The sequence below is a fragment of the Elephantulus edwardii genome, unplaced genomic scaffold (genome assembly GCF_000299155.1).
Source record: "Elephantulus edwardii isolate Elephantulus edwardi_28Jun2011 unplaced genomic scaffold, EleEdw1.0 scaffold00026, whole genome shotgun sequence".
NCBI classification, from domain to species: domain Eukaryota; kingdom Metazoa; phylum Chordata; class Mammalia; order Macroscelidea; family Macroscelididae; genus Elephantulus; species Elephantulus edwardii.
Genome location: NW_006399776.1, coordinates 9193338 through 9208793, shown reverse-complemented (window position 1 = coordinate 9208793; position 15456 = coordinate 9193338). Strand labels below are relative to the sequence as shown.

Below are 15456 nucleotides of genomic sequence, written 5' to 3'. Positions count from 1 at the left end.
AACTTAATGGCACATAACAACAACAAGAAGAAGTCTATCTATCTATCTATCTATCTATCTATCTATCTATCTATCTATCTAATCTCCTTGCTTCTGAAGATTTTAGTCTGTAAATTTTTAATTTTCATTTTTATGCTGACAGATTACCCAACTCCTTGCAAACATACAAACATATAAAAAAACCAAACCCACTACTATGATGTTGATTCCAAGTCTGAGGTAATTTAAGGGACAAATGTGGCCAGTACAATGAACACCATGATGCTATAAAGATAAATGCTTTCTGTTTAAAACAAGTCTTTTTCTTTTTCCTCCGGGGATGACCTAATCACACAAAGGTTTGGATTTTCTACTCTCATATCGTAAAAGATATTAATTAACCCCACTTCCTAATAGTCTCATTCTGGTAGTTTTGTGTACTCACAATGCAGCCAGAGTACTCAGGTAGTAAAGGGTGAGGCTTTTTCACCTCTTCAGAAGGGTCTTAGGGAATTTAGATGAATTTGGAAGGGTGGATGATGGAGTTACTGAAATGATATAAGTAGAGTTCATAATAACAAAATAAATTCCTCACTTACCCACTGCAGAGTGGACTTATTATATATAGTATAGTTAAGATAGTCATAAAGTCATGATAGCTATCTTTTTAACAACAATTGAAAGTTTCCCAAAAGATCTCTGTGTGTGTGTGTGTGTGTGTGTGTCTAGAACCCTAATGGTACAGTGATTAGGTGCTAGACTGCTGACTTAAAGGTCAGAGATTTGAATCAATGAGCAGTTCTGTGGACAAAGATGTGGCATTCTGTTTCTGAAAAGATTTATAGCCTTGACAACCCTATGAGGTAGGTCTATTCTCCAGATTGACACAATGACTGTAGGCATACTGGACTCGAACCCATTGGACTTGAATCCATTGGAGATCATAGGATATAACACAGCACAGGACAAAGTTTAGATCTGTTGTTCATTGAGTAAGTATGAGTTGTAGTTGAATCAATGGCACCTACCAATAACAACAAACTTATTATGAGTTAGAATTGACTCAGTGACCCAAGGTTTATAGAGAGATTGACTAGTATGTAGAACAGTATTCATAGACTTCTAATGTGTTATAGCAGGTTGATCATTGAAAATGGCCTTTTTTAGTCATTGGCTCCTGAGTTTGCTGTTACATAAAATCAAGTCAGAATTGACTCATAGCTGACCCTCAAGCTAGTTTTCAGAGGTAGTAAAACACACAGGAGATGGTCTATCTTTCTCCTGAAGAGCAGCTGGAAGATTCAAACCAAGGGTTGGCAGCACAGTTCCTGAGAGCTTGACAGTGAGTAAGGATGGCAGAAGAAGAATTGGTGCCTTTGAGCATTGGTGTTGGAGAAGTGTACTGAATATTTCATGTTGTTGTTTGTTGTTATGTGCCATTGAGTCAGTATACTAGAGGCTACCAAAAAACGTCCAACAAAACCCCAGACAGATATGTCTTGGAGAAAGTACATCCAGAGAGCTCCTTGGAGGCAAAGATGATGTTTTGTCTCACATACTTTGGGTATGTGTTCAGGAGAGGCTATTTCTTGGAAATGGACATAATGTTTGGAAAAGTGGAGGGTTGGTGAAAGAAAGGAAGATACTCAACCAGATAGATTGACACAGTGACTGTAGCAATGAGCTCAAATATGTCAGAGATGATAAGGAAGGTTAGGACAGGACAGGGATCAGATCTGTTGTTGATAGGGTTGCTATGAGTCATACACAAATCAGTGGCACCTAACAACAACTGTTATTGGCTTTAGCTTTGATCATTAGTTTCGGTGTTGTTGTTACAGAACTTGCTAGCATGTTTGTGAAGCTATCCAGACAGATCTTATTTCCAATCTGAATTGTAACCTCTTAACTTCCATAGGAAGCCTGATAATGATGGGATCATCTGTGAGTTCTGTGTGATCACTGCAATAGATTGATGGGTCAGTAGTAGAGCAGTGAGACCCCTAGAAGCGACTGTTGGTGTTAGAATTGGTAGAAGGAGGTAAGAAGCCTGAGATCCGATCTGGCCTCACAACACTCCGTTTTATGCAGTGGATGTTGTGGATGGGGACTCCCCTCCATGGTTGGGTCAGAGAAGACTAGATTTAGCTGCACTCTTTACTACTTTTGTACCTAGATTAAATTTTGCTTTCTTTCTTTTAAGAATGTCCCTTTCAAGAGCATATGGCAGACATTATGACACTTCAGCTCTGAAAACATCAACTTGAATCTAACGATAAAGTCTGTCTTTGATGTACCGAAAATATCTCACTTTATAATTAATATACTATCAATACACAGTAAATTTCTCCCCCTACAGGCATTCATTCTGTATTAAAATATTTTTATAATTTTTCCTTTAAGGTTAGGATACAGTCTATTAACACTCACCGATTTTGGTCTCTTTAATTTCTTTTTGCCTTTAGTTCTACTATCCAGTCCATTAGTTGCTGGCTGGATAGGGCTATTAAACACCTGAAATGTGATTAATATGAGTTGAAATTTCTGAAATTGCAAAATACCAGATTCTGAAAACTTTATATGAAAAATGGATAAAATATCCCAACAATATTTTAAAATACTGAATGTAGATTTAAATTGTAATATTTTGGCTTAAATTAAATCTTACCAAAATCAGTTTCATCTGTTTCTTTCTTTCTTTTTTATATGGAGCTTGCATTACATTTCAACTTGGAAGGGCTGCTGCCTTACTTTAACTTCCCTGGTCCCATGACTTTGATGTGTGTGTGTGTGTCTATGGTGGTTGTCTTTAGCATAATCAAAACCAAACCCACTTCAGTAGAGTTGATTCTGGGACATGGCCACGTTCTATAAGGTTTCTGAGGCTGTAAGTATTCTTGGGAGGAGACTGCCTTTTTTTGTCCCACTAAAAGGATTCGAACCATTTGACCACTGGGCCCAGTAGCCCAATGTTTAACACACTGTGCCCATAGGGCCTCTTATCTTTAGAATAGGACAGATATAATTTGGTAGGAAATAAAATGTTTGGGAAGACCTGCAGAAAGTGCTGTTCTTTGGGAGGATTTTAAACGTTTGCTGATGAATGCTAGCTACCACTACCACTACCACTACCACCAGTTGCTTTGAAGAGCCTGCTAAGATACTGTAAATATCTCTGTAAGTCATGCATTTACTCTGTCTTCTTTATCTAGATTTGTTAAAGAATAGTTGCTCTTTATTTTTGTAAAGTATCTGAGGATTCACTTTCATATAATGTCTTTTTTTTCCATATAATGTCTTGATATTTCTATTTTTGTCCTATGTTTTTTTATCAGTTTCTTTTCCTCCTCTTCTTGTGCCAGCAGACTTATAAGTTCATTCTGTCAATTTATTTTTGACTAAAGCCTGAAGTTCCTAAATGTTTTAACTATCTTGCAGGAGTTTCTAGACCATGTAGTTCTGGGCAAGTCAGCAGGTGTTACAGTCAGACTCCATGTCTAACTTCGCCTTTGAATCTCACCCTCCTCCCAATGTGCAGGTGCCAGAATTTAGGCCAACTCTTTTCCAAAACCTGCAGAGTCTTCATTTTGAAAACAATAACTTTTAATTTCTATTATGAAAGCTACCTGTGTTTATTTTAGGGAACAGAAGCGGTGTTATTATTAGGTGCCTTCAAGTTGACCACAACTCACAGCGGCCCTAGAACAACAACAGGTCAGAACAATGAAAAAATTCTAACCTCCTACTCCAACTGCCAAACAATAAACACTAGTCCTGCCCCTTTATATTAATACATTACTGTTGTGTAGCAAATGACCCCAAACTTGGTGACTTAATGCAACACAACTTTACAATTTCAAATTTCTGGAAGTTGGAAGATCAAAACTTGCTTCAGTTTGGCAGGGCTGTGTTCCTTCTGGAGGCTCCAGGGGAGCATCTGTTTCCTTGCCTTTTCCAATGTCTAGCGGCTGTCAGCCAGCCTCCCTCAGTTCTCAATCCTCAAAGTTCACCACTTCATCCTTTACTTACACCCTCACATCATCTTTTTCTTGCTTTTCTCTGTTATAAGAATCTCTGTGGTAATCCAGGGCCTTCTCCTTCTCTCAAGACACTTAATTCACAGTTGCAAAGTTTCTTTTGAATTGTGAAGTAATATACTGGCTGGTCCCAAGGATTAGGTATAGACACTTTGGGGGCCACCATTTCATCTGTTGCATTTCCTCAACTCGGAAACATATTCCATTATTGTTTTTCTGCCATTTATGAACACAGCATTAATTGCTGTAAATTGTGGAACAGAGAAGAATTCTATGTGGGATGTGCAGAACAAAGGGGCAGTGCGGATTCTCTAGACTCTCTTCATATCTACGCATGACTGAAGAATTAGGTTGGGGGGGTGTGTTTTAAAGAATTAGGTGTGTTTTTTTCCTTTTTGGTTAAATAATTTCTTTGTTTTATTTAAAAAAACATAGGGTTGTGCTTCTGTATAAAGTCTGTGCATCAAGCAATGTAAAATACTGACACAGTAACAAATCCAAACAAAGATTAAGTAAACAGAATCTTTCATTCAATGCTCTAGTCTTTTCAAAGAGGAAAAAAAAATAATGTCAGAGTCAGAATTTTGGAGTGGTTGGCGTGTCTCTCTTCGTCTTACTTTTTGACTGGCTGCCTGAGTGCCGACGATGATGGAGCTGAGCTGTTTGAGCTGCCGCCGCTGCCACAGCCATTTGATGCTGCAAGAATCCCAACTGCAGCTGCCTGGGACTGCGTGAAGCTCCCTACTCCACAAGGTTGATAACAGCAGCTTGCTGAACAAATAAGGCCTGTTCTTGACTGACTGAACCTTGTTTAGGACCCTGGAGTAGATTTAATGGCCTGAGACTTGACGTATTTTTTAAAACAAATGGAACACCTGCTTGCGAAGTTGGCAGAGCACCTGGCAGTGCCCTGGGCAACAGACCCCCCGAGGGAAGAGGCCACTCAGATTTATTCCTGCAGGAGTTACGGCACCAGTGGTACAGCCCAGCATGGAGTTTGAACCACTCACCAAAGCCTGGCTCCACAAATAGAGCCCACTACACTGATGAAGTTAAGGCCAGTGGAATTTGCCATGACTTGGGTGGCGGAGGTTCTTTGTGATGAGCTAGCAGGTGACAAAGCAGCTGAAGAAAGTGTGCTAACTTGGCTGAGAGCCACAGATGACTTCTGAGACAGATTGGGGGGGTGGGGGGCTTAGAAGCAGTAGGAGGTGTTAGAGACTTGAGAAAGCTGCTTTCTTGCTGTGGGGTGTGAAATAGTTAGAGGAACTAGTTCCTGAGCTTGAGGGGAGTTTGATGGGCGGAGGTCGATGCTTCACTCCCTTCCCCAATACTGATGACTGAATGGACAGTCTCAGATTCTGATTCTTTTCCTGGAGAATGCTGACTCAGAGTGGCTGAATCACTGGACATGTGTGACATTTTAACTGGACATTTGGCTTCATTCTGGACCAATTCCTGGTACTGATCGACTATTCTCTGAGCATCAGTTTTTGATCCAATAATGAACCAATTTGAATGATCATATGCAGAGGAGTGGGATGAAGACATCTGGCCTTCTCCATCATCTTTACATGGCTGTATTTTACCATAGTACAGTGGATCACCAAATGACTGCATAATGGTCATTTTTGTTTTTTGAGACTGATTACCACCTTCACATTCAAATACATATTCACCTTTTACATCATGAGCTGACCATATTGGCTGTGAGTCATCAGATTTGATAGATTTTTCCACTTGAGCATATTTTTCTACATCTACTTCAGAGGGTACAGCCAAACTACAGGTGTTCCGTTTCCACATATCTACACAATTTCCTGCTTTCGAGATTTTGAGGTCATAATGCTGACCTGCTTTTCTTTTTTTGTAAGAAATCAAGTAATCTTAACTGAGGAGGAGGTGAACAATGAGACAGGTCCTGCTGCCGATTTACAGAGGATCTAGAATACTTCTTGAGACACCGTTTCATTGGCCGCGTGTTCATCTTCTGCTTGTTATAGAGCAGTCTGTTTGTCGTGCAGGCTACGGACACAGAAGGGTCAAGACACAGTGATTCACCCATAGCCAAGATCAGCAGGCTCTCCAGTAAAAGTTTGTCTTCCTGGGTCCATTTATCGTTGTCACTTGTTACTGAATGTACATCACGGATTAAAGTCTGCAGTGTCGGGCATAAAAAAAAAAAATATGTCTACTTTGGTAACCAGGAGATTTCATGTTACCAGACTGCCCGTAGTCACGTATTTCTGCTATGACACATCCGCAATGGAAAATTTTAACCTGAGATTTTTCCAGGAGATCAACCAAAATAGGAGGTAATTCTTCTGCATCCAAATATTCAAGCAATTCCCCTTCTTCACAAGGCAATCGAATGGTCTCAGAATCTGATCTGTTTTTCCCACTGAGCAGCAGAGAATATCCCTCATTTCCTGGGTACAGGTTGACCACAAGACATGACAATGTCTCTTGTATAACAAGCTTTTCTAACGAGTTCACATTTCTTCTTAATTTCTTAACCTCTGGCTCTTTCACACATTCATAAAGTTTTTGAAATATAGATTCTTTTATTTACTAAGATTTTCTTTTGGGTACATTTTTCTCCAGAAAGCTGTGGTGTAAACAAGTCAGAGGTGACCTTGCTCTGGTTGTGTGGAGCTGCTCTACTCCCTCCAGGCCAGGGATCTGAGGAATTTCCAAATCTCAAAGCACACCGCTTGCAAACCAGAGGACAGGGTAACCTCAGGTGCTTTCCACTGACTTCTCTGCTAAGCAGTTGCTTTAACTGAACTGCTCCTGGTCTAGATGGATCTTGCTGCTGGGCCCTTTTGAAGATCTCAACCACTGGGTTTCCACCACACTCTCTTCCTATGTGCTCAATGTTGTCATTAGCTATCATTGAGTCTCTGTTCCAAATCACAGTGTGCAGGAGAACAAAACACTGCCTGGTCCTGCACCATCCGCGAGTGTTGCTGTGTTGGAGCCCAGTGATGCAACCACTGTGACAATCCATCTCACTGAGACTCTTCCTCTTATTCAGTGACTTCCTATTGTACCAAGGATGACATCTTCCTCTAGGAACTTTATTAGGTTCCTTCTGATAAAATGTCCAAAGTAAGTGAGATGAAATATCATCCTCATTTCTAAGGAACATTCTAGGCTGTACTTTTTAAGAGTCAAATTTGTTCTTTTGGCAGGCCGTGGTATATTCCATAGTCTTCATATAATTTACTATATTCTTGTAATTCATAATTATATTCTTATATTTCACATATATTCACCATAATTCTTCCCTATAATTCAAATCAATCAGTGCTTCTGTGGTCTAGGATGCACTATGTTGCATCTGACCTAACTCATTGTATTTCCAATCTCAAAAGCATATTCAATAAAAGTGGTGAAACAGGTCATAGTTAAGCTTAGGTAGTAGTCTTTCAAAATAGATCAATGCTGTTAGGGGTCCAGCAGGTAAAATTCAAAGGAAGAAAATTGGGCCACACCCAGTCCTGAAAGATATCAGGGAACCTAGATGGACAATTGAATTGAGGAAATTCCTATGACACAGAGCTTGTGAAATGTAGACAAATTATAATTAAAATATAAATTTATATATACAAGGGACTTTGGAAATTTAAATTCCAGCCCGCCTTATTTATATATGAGCATAATAATGCTATCTCTCTCACAGGACAGTAATTAAGTCAGATAATTCATATAAAGTGCCTGGTTCTTTTTGTTATTGTTATGAGGTGGCATCAAGTTGGCCATGACTCATAGTGACCTTACAAACCACAGATCTGAACCCTGCCCTGTCCTGCACCATCTCTGATATGTTCTAGTCCTTGTTACAGCTGCTGTGTCAATCCATCTGGTTGGGAGTCTTCCGTTTTTCTCTGACCCTCCTCCTTTCTCAGACCTCAGACTAATGTCTTTTTTTTTTAAGACTGAGCATTCTTGAGAAGTCCTTGAAAATATTAACTATTTTTAGCGTTTTAAAAAAAATGAACATGTAGGGTCCAGACTCCCTGCAGAACACAAACATTAATAGCATAGTCAAGCATCCTGAAATTTGAATAGATACTCTTCTGCTTTCCTACATCAGAACACCTGGTGCATAGGGGTTAAGGAGTTTTGCTGCTGCCTGAAACGTCAGTAGTTGGAACCTATCAACTCCTCAATCGGAAAAAGATGTAACAGTCTAGTTCCTTAAAGACTTACAGTTTTGGAAACAGCAAAGGACAGTTCTACCCTGTCCTACAGGACTGATCTGAATTCAACTCAACAGTAATGGGTTTAGGTGTTTGCTGGTTGTATTTTTTTTTTTTTTTAAATGAGTTGCTACATCTGGACTGTCCCTTTCCCCATGCCATTTATAGTGGGGAAAAGACAGAGTCAAGTAAAAAGCCAATATTTAAAATATCAATTTTGCTCCGGATTGTGATCTAGACACTTTTCTTAGATTCCAAGACTTCTCACTATCTTGCACATGAAAACTGCTTCAGTTTCATCTGTTGGAGGACCATCATCTGGTAACTTGTCAGTGTCTCTGACTTTCACAGCCACCCTTTCCAACCAGGTTCTGTATGAAGTTACCTGGTTTATATGGCAGATTTCAGAAACGTTTGTGAAATCTTCAGTCACCAGAGTGAAGAATCTTGTTTTATCCCCCTTCACTGGTTGCCATAATGTTAACTCCGACTCATGATATTTCCGTGTCTATCAGAGTGGGACACCCCATGTGCTGATTTTCCAGGAGTAGATTGCCAGACTTGTTTCTGGAGGGGGTCTGAGTAGACTCTAACTTCCAATTCTAGCCTGTGGGGACTGGAGGAAAGATTTCCTTACTGATGAAAAAGTGACACAAAGGAAAAGGCTTACCTCTTCCTTGCCCTAGACCTTGTGGTAACTGGAAATTTACCACAATTTTTTTGTCAGGTGCCCTTGAGTCAGTTCTTACACATAATGACCCCATGTACAACAGAACAAGACACTGGCTGGTCCTGTGCTGTCCTCACAATCATTGCTAGGAACCCCCTGTTATAACCCTGGGTCAATCCATCCCTTTGAGTCTTTCCTCCCTTTTTGTCCTTCCCTAGGGACTGGCCCCTCCTGAAAATATAGCCGAAGCGTGAAACCCAGAGTCTCACCACCCTTGCTTCTCAGGAACATTCTGGCTATACTTGTTCTAGGGCAGATTTGCACAGCTGAAAAGGAAGCCAACCCTGGGGGAGGAGGCTGGCACCAAGTGGAGTGGAGTCTGAGCCCTGACTTTCAGTGCCTACTGCCCGGATACCTGTGCATTTTCTATTATGTGAAATGGGACTTCCCAGGGCTGTTAAAGCTCTGAGTCATGCTTTTCTGTAACTTTCAGCCGATGAAAACACCTTACCTTGTATAGTTAGGTATTTGTTCTCTATATCCTGGTTGAGGAAATTGAACTTCTAAGAGATTTTCAGTTTTTGTTCCAAATCAGCCAGATGGCAAGTGACCATGCAGGTAGGGTCTTCTATCTGTTCTGTGTCCTGCTAGGATGCATACCTGCTGTTTAATAAACACACAGCATCTCAGAGACTCATGGTACTCACTGGTATGCTTTCTTTCGGGGTAGTTTAATAGTTCTGCTATAAGGAGCTCTTTAAACATGATATGCTTTAGTAGTTTTAATGACTTTCCAGCCCAATATGCCTGGTGAGTCTCATGTGTTTTCTTAAAAGCAAGAAGAGTAATTACCTAGAGTGATTCTCGCTTCTAGGCTATACTTTGACACACTCAGCTCTGTAATAAGTAACAGTTGCTCTTTATTTAAATAGCAGAGTTTGGGAGTTACCACTTAAAATGTCATCTTGTTTTAAAGAGACAAGAGGTGTGCTATAAATGGTTAAGAAATCCAGTTCCTCCTTCCTCCCTTTTTATTGCAGCAAGTTGTACTCAATTGATTGCAGCACTCATCTCTATTCCAAGAGACTCACCTAGCTGGGAACCTGGGAGGAAAGCTTGTGAGAAGGCATGTGAGAACAAAATCAGATCTGGGAGTGGAGGGTGAGTCTCACTTTCTTCTTCCATGTAGCACCTGTGCTGTATTTTAGTAGACGCCTGGGTACTAAAACAACTAGTTGTCTCTGCATTGGTCCAAACTCTTAGCAATGATATTTGTGTCAGAGTAATTTTGCCTCATAGGCTTTTGGTGTTGTTTTTCTTTTTTTTTAATTATTTCTTGCGATTCTTTTTTTTTATTTTTAATTTTATACTAGTTTACCTACAAAGATCGTATACATTGCCCCTCACACCGGATCCCCCTAACTTCCTAATGCCCCATTGAACAGTGTGACCCCATGATTACTCCCAGCCCTCTGCTTCCCCTGCCCCCTTAGATCCTCATACATGTTTTACTAGTTGTATATTTCTACAATAATGGTCTTTATACAGTATTTGTCCTTATGGGACAGAGTTAGTTCACTTAGTATCATACTCTTCAGTCCCTCTCAAGTTAGGTAGTGATTATCAGAGTCATTGCTCTTGGGTGCTGTGCAGTATTCTGTCATGTGAATTTACCATAATTCCTCAATCCATTTGTTGCTGGACATTTGGGCTGTTTCCATGTTCTTGTGATGATGAATAGTGCTACTATGAACATTGGTGTACAAGTCTCTGTTTGTGTCTCAGTTCTCATTTTCTCATAAGGTTTAAAACAGTTCTCATTTTCTCACAAGGTTTTAAATGGCCAATTTTTCAGCAGTAGATTGCTAGAACTTCCCCCCCCACTGCTAGCAAAAATATGTTATCTGTTTGGACCACCCAGAGACTTCTTTGCAGGGAAACTCACTGTTGAGTTGAGTCCAATTCAAAACTAACCTCCATTGGTCTCCAAGGTTATAAATCATCTTGGAAGCAGCCTTCCCATCTCTCTTCGTTGGGACAGCTGGTGGATTAGAACTACCAGCCTTTTCTGTTGGCAGCTCAATAGTCCACATACTACATCACCAGGACTCCTTTTTCAGAAAAGAAGTATTATAATTTATCTTTAATTCTACTGAAAGCTACCAGATAAACTGTTGGAAAAATAACTTACAGTGACATGAACATAGATACAGAGCTATGGCTTTGTTCACATTTATGTCTCAAACCAGCTCAGTCCTCAGCTTGCACAATTGTAGAAGAATTTCAGTAGCAGCAACTTTATCTGATGTAGTCAAATGAGTAAGTAATGGAACCAAGACAGGTTGAGCAATTGGCCCTCCTTATTATTCCCGTTAATAGCTGAATTAACTATTAACCCCTCCTATCCTAAGAGAGCTCTGATGGTCTAGTGGGTAAGGGGTTGAACAGCCAACCCAAAAGCATTCAGTTTAAATCCACCAGGTGATCTGTGGGAAAAAGAGGGTCAGAGTCCCCCTGTATGAGTTATAGCCTCTGAAAACCTGCTGGAAGGTCAGCTCTGACTTGACAGCAATGAAGTGTTGAATTGAGTCAACAAGAATCACAGGAGAGAAGCTACTACTACTAAGAGTGACATTCAACATGGAACACTTACACCAGACTCTACGTTAATGTCTTGAACGTATGATTAGTTGAATTGTCACAATCTGTGTTAGTTCCCACCACAACTTCCATAATTGGCATAACTTCAACAACATTAATAGTAGGCACTAGCTTGCATTGATAAGGAGTTACACTGACGACCCAAAGGCACAGAGTTTAAATACACCAGCTGCTCAAAGGGAGAAAGATAGGCAATCTCCTGCTATGCAGTTTATAGCCTCTGAAAACACGCTGGAGAGTCAGCTATGAATTAGTTCTGACTCAATGGCCAATAACACCACCAACATTGCTTTTGAATTGCATTATGCACACCTGGTGGTGCACTGGGTGAATAATTTGGCTACAGACAAAAGATTAGTAGATTGGACTTACTAGGTACTTCATAGAAGAAAGATGTGTCAGTTGCTTCCATAAAGCATATAGCCATGGGAATCTATGGGAATTTCTAAGTTTGTTCTGTAAGGTTCTCACACTAAGTCAGAATCAACTTAATGGCAGAGTTCGGTTTGGGTTTGATATTATTACTGATGAAAAAAGAAAACAGAAAAGTTAAATAACATACTCAGAGTTTCACAGATTGCATTCAGGAAGTCAGAATGTAAATTCTGCTGATGTGATAATAGTTAAGTGCTCAGATATTACCAAAAGGTTGCTAGTTCAAACCCACCCAGCAGCTTCTTAAGAGAAAGACACGGCAATGTGTTCCTGTAAAGATTACAACTGTAAAAACCCCATGGGTAGTTCTCACCTAACAACAGCATTCTAGATTCAGAATCCAGCTTTAATCCCTACCCTATTCTACTTGAATAGTTGAAATTGAGAAGGAACAGATGGTTGAAAATGGTAAACATATGGAGTAGAGCAAAGCATTTTTAGCAAGCTGGTTTCCTTTCTCCATCTCTACTGTATCTGAGAAGCAGCAAGATGAGAGGGGGAACCTGGGTGTCTGGATACCTGAGTGCCTGCACTAGTCTTTGCTTTTCTGTGACTTGATTTTGAGATCCATAGAGAATAAGCAACATACTCCTCATGTCTGATATTTGGAATAGCATTTAGTGACATACAAACTTAGGAGAAACAAGAATAATGGACTGAATCTTTAGGAGTGGTAATAAGAACTTGTACCATTAACAAGCTCTCCAGGAGAGTCTCTTGTATTATGAGTCTTTTGATTATGTTCAGGTCTTGTGTGTGTTCTGACTTCAGTGACATCAGGCTGCTTGACTTTGTGCTTGTGTTTCTGTTCTGATTTTGTCTGCAGTGATACAATAAAGGCAGTGGTAAAAACAAGATATATGGCATCATAGTCAGACAGTTCTTACTGGCCATTCACCATTCATTACCTCACAGCCTGTTTACACACGTACAGTGAGGATTATGACAGACAGACAGATAAATAAATGATAGAGAGTGATTATCTACTCAACTCTAAATTACGACTTTGACTTGTGGTGTGACCTTGTGTGCAAGGGAACAAATCGTTCCCCAGCCCTGCATTAATTTTATCGTCTTTGTCATGTTCAAGTCTATAGTTGTGTCTGTCCATATCACAAGGAATCCCCTGTACCCTTGTAAGCCATCACCATCAGTGTCACGAAATATGATGTCCTCTCCTGGCAATTGATCCCACCTGTGACATGTCCAAAGCAAAAGAGTCAGACAGTGTTTTGTTGAGATCCAAATGGTTTTTACTGGTTAATTTTCAACAGTAGGTCATCAGGCCTTTCTTCCTGGTCTGCTAGAAGCTCCATTCAAACCTGCTTAATATGGCCACCCTGCTGGTTTTATAAACACTTGTGGCATAATTTCTAGCATTACAGTGATGCAGAACCCACCACAGCATGACACACAAGATAAAAGGATCAATATAAGGACTATGGAATGCAAGACCTGCTCAAGCAATATCAGTGCCTATCTTCTGATCATTATATCTACCTTCTGTCTATAGTGTCATGTTTGAGTTAATAACACTGCAGTGAAAATCTGGTATTCAGAGTTCTCAATATTTAAGTAACAAATTAAAACCATATGTTTATTTATCTATTTCAGGTTTCTCCAAGCTTCCCCTTAAGAAGATTTTCTCCAAGCTTCTCTAATGTAGGTATGTGTTGTCATAGGTTTATTGTTCAAAATGGCTTTCTTGTCATCATCAGCTGGACTTTCACCACATGACTGTACAAGAACTTGAAATAGGATATATTATGAAATGGGCCAGTTTCCCCATCCCACCCAGTAGAAATTGAGCACATTTAGCAGCATGAGAGACGATTGCTGATCTTTTCCCCTTGGAGAGGCTGGTAGATGGGAACCTTCATAGAGAAGTGGTCTTTCAGTTAGCAACACAACTCCCTTTGGTGATTACACACCAAACTCAACAAACTCATTGCTGTAGATTTGGAACCAACTTATAGCTGACCCTCCCTTGGGTTTTTCGAGGTTCTAAATCACATTAGAGGAGACTGCACGTCTTTCTCCCTCAGAGCAGCTGGTGCACTTGAACTGTTTGTGTTTTGGCTGACAGTGCAAGTATATAACCATTAGGCCACTAGAGCCTGTATTATACCACTAAAGCAACTGAATCCAGTCTGAGCATTATCTGAGGAGCACAGAGACAGACTGGGAAGGCTGAAGTGGAAAAGATTTACGGTACAGCAAGCCAAGGAGCATGGTGAAGCTACCCAAAGCCTAGAGAAAGAAGAATCTTCCCTTGGATTTTTTGGGAAGACTTTAACCCTATCTCCATTCGAAAAGATTATTAGTTTCTGAATTGAGACAATTTTTGTTCTTATAAACCTCCCATTTTTTTTCTTTGTTATGAACCTAGTTTTTGTCAGGTCCTATTGAGTGGACCCCAATTTACAACTATTAAAACAACAAAATGAAGTCTTGCCTGATCATGTGCCCAAATCTCCAGTGTTTAAGCCAACTGCCACAGTCACTGTATCAGCTCATCTTCCTGCAGGTCTTCCTCTCTTTAACTGACCCTCTACTTTTGCAAGCATCTCCAGTAACTGACCTCTCCTGATAACGGGAAACTAATATACTTTTGAGGTGCCTGATACAGCACCAGATAAATAAAAAAGAAAAGTAAATAGAGGGGAGAAAATAGTAAAGGCTACATCTTGCTGTCCACTTGGAAATTAACAATAGAAACTCTATTTCTTTTTAATCTGCCTCCCTAAAACCTACCTCAAAGTTATAAAAGCTTCAGCTCTACCTGATCTCTGTTGAACTAGTCGGTAGAGAGTTGCACTACTAAAAAGTCATGCCTCAACGATGGTTTGAATCCACAAGCAGTTCTGAAGGTGAAAGGAGGGTAGTTTCCTTTTGTGCAATTTATAAAATTGGAAACACACTGGGGGATCATCTGTGAAATGGCCCTGACTTAACAACAATAAGTATATATGCATTCTATGGGAACTCTGGTGGCTTAGTCCATATGAGAGTTGCACTACTCACTGAAAGGCAGAACCTCTCTGGTAGTTCAAATCTACCAGCAGGAGAAAAAGAAACAATCTGCTCCCATGCAATTTATTGCCACAGAAACCTACTTGGAGTGTTAGTTATGACTTGACTCCTAATTGCACACTGCATATCTGGAAATCTTAAAGTTAGCATTCTAAAAACTAGTTTTTGCTTAAGAAATACTCACTGGATGATGCAAATATTAAAATTATCTTCTGTGCAATACTAACAAATAATACACATGACAGTTTTGTGAGCAGATAAGTTTGGAGATAAATATTGGATTTATGGAATTCTTTGTGGTAGGATTGTTTAGAGCCTTAATAAATTTTAATAGATATGTTATAAATCTCTAAGAGAGGCAAATAGTATTTCCTAAACTTATTTTTGGAGCCCATTGGCACAGTAGTGCTCTAAGGAGCATATATTAAGAGATGTT

General features: G+C 39.9%; 1 pseudogene; it reads right to left on the bottom strand.

Annotated features, from left to right (window-relative positions):
• Positions 1 to 5022: 5022 nt before the first annotated feature.
• On the bottom strand, positions 5023 to 10076 carry LOC102876275 (annotated as a pseudogene).
• Positions 10077 to 15456: the final 5380 nt, after the last annotated feature.